Here is a 2,481-nt window from a genome sequence, read left to right as displayed (position 1 = left end):
ATTTTGAGAAGAACATGAGAAATGCTATGATACCGAGATAAATAGCCTTCCTTGGGTCCCCATCTATATCTAAGTCTACATTCTAGAACCTACTAACATTCCATATTATGAACAGCAGAGCTGGAGTTGTAGACGGGATTAATCACTACCCTTAACATGAAGATTTTCCTGTGTATTCAGATGGACTGAACATAACCACAAGATTCTGTATAAGGGAAAAAAGAGAGGCAGAAGAATGTTAGAGAGGTTACAGTGACTCAACATCTCTGGGTTTGAAGCCAGTGGAAGAAGACCATGGGCTAAGAATTATGAGTTGTCTCTAAAACATAGAAAAAGAAACACGTTCTGTTGTAGAGCCTCCAGAAATAAAACAGACCTCCTGACTCCTTAATTTCTACCCACTAAGTCCCTGTCAGACTTATATCCTACAATAAAGTAACAAATTCTCATTTTTAAGCCATCATGTTTGTGATCATGTGTCATTATAGAAAATGATGCAGATACGTTAGTCTTTTCAAAGATATTAATATTGTTACCCTGCTTCCTGTTAGCCACTGAGCTGGAAATATTTCCAAAGAAATTCATTCTAATGTTATGTACAAAGAAAATACTGTCTAGAACTTAGTCAACTTGATTTTATGAATGATAGCTAATAAAACTAGTCATTGCTGTTTGAAAGCAGGATTAAACTATATTCTACAGATATATGAAAAAAGCCTCGGAGATTTCTACTTTCTGAATAGTATATAGAAACTCTCAAGAACCAATTATTTATATTGAAACAATACGGCCAAGCTGGATAAAGGAAACATGCATAATTGGTGAGCTTTTAGGAGAGATGAGAATATAAGTTAATGAAAACAGAGAAGACTCCATAAAGTGATTTTTAGAGGAAGAGGGCCACGCCCACTTTCACAGTGATAGAGCAGTGACAGGGGAAGGTAGATGCTACAGATAGAATAAAGAAGAAACTGCCGCACTCTGCATGTACTGCCATGCCCTTAAAAAGTTAAATTCTGGGGCTGGAGAGATGGCTTAGCGGTTGAGCGCTTGCCTGTGAAGTCTAAGGACCCCGGTTGGAGGCTCAGTTCACCAGGTCCCACGTTAGCCAGATGCACAAGGGGGAGCACGCGTCTGGAGTTCGTTTGCAGAGGCTGGAAGCCCTGGCGCGCCCATTCTCTCTCTCTCCCTCTATCTGTCTTTCTCTCTGTGTCTGTCGCTCTCAAATAAATAAATAAATAAAAAGAATAAAGAAGAAACTGGTCAGATTTCTAATAAGAACTTAATATTTGCAATTGGGATGATATGATGAATTTGAATTTGGGGAAATTATAGGCACAGTGAGTCTACCTTGGCCTGTCAAACCTTACCTACTCAGTTTCCATCAATGAACGGGGATAAAACATCAAATTATTGAATCAGACAGGATAACTGAGAAAGACGACAGTTCCTGATGTGTGCAGGGTTTTCCCCAAGTTCAAGGAAGCAATAATCTGAAAGTTTAGCAGGGAGCAAGAGAAATAAGAGCATCCTTTCCAGGACAGAAAGAAATTACAACAAATGAACTGCAGCTGAGAGCAGTACTAGTCCACAGAGAACATTTCCTTCAAGGTGCCTACAGCTTCCTGGCTGGATGACGGGTTGCCCAGGGAGAATTCCCACTGAGTGAATAGCAAAAGCCCTGTGAAAAGATTGGGAAATGGCTGAATGTGCAGAAAGTCTATAATGGGTACTGCTGGGCAAAAGAAATTTACAAGGGACTAGGAATCTGAAAAAAAGAAAAAAAACGTGTCAAAAAGAAGTGTTTTTCACTACTTGGGCAGATAATAATAGATTGAAAAACATAATAAAAACTCCAAGGCCCAGATCACCAATGTTGCTGAAGTCCAGCTCCTGATCCCTGCCTCAAAGTTTTGAAAGTTATGGATGAACCCAAAGTAGCTAATGTTCACATAAACTTCAAACACTGTTCAAAACCAGATTAAAACCCAATTTATTGACATGAAAAATGTTAAATGCAGTTTGAGGTTAAGTAATGCTATTTCGGTCTCTTTTTGTTATGTTTTGCTTTCTGGAGACAAGGTTTCACTCTGTAACCTTACTAGACCTTGTAACCTAATCTAGACTTTGCTATGCGGACCAGGCTTATCCCATTTCTGACCAATGTCTCCCTAGTGTTAAAATTATAACTCTGTTTTTCTTTTAAATGCAGTGAGGCACAAAACAGATAACTGTCAAAATAGGAGGAGGGGCAGGAGAGATTGCTCAGCAGTTAAAGGCACTTGTTTGCAAGCCAGATCACCTGGGCTCAATTCTCCAGTACCAATATAGTGTCAGGTTCACAAAGTGATGCTTGCTTCTGGTGCTCCGTTGCAGAGGTAAGAGGCCCTAGCACATCTATATTCATTCTGTCTGAGTGTCTGCCTCTTTCTCTCAAACAAATAAATAAATAAATTAAGAAAACAGGAAGAATAAAAACTC

Source organism: Jaculus jaculus, chromosome X, assembly GCF_020740685.1.
Source record: "Jaculus jaculus isolate mJacJac1 chromosome X, mJacJac1.mat.Y.cur, whole genome shotgun sequence".
Taxonomy (NCBI): domain Eukaryota; kingdom Metazoa; phylum Chordata; class Mammalia; order Rodentia; family Dipodidae; genus Jaculus; species Jaculus jaculus.
Note: the sequence above shows the minus strand (reverse complement) of the source record.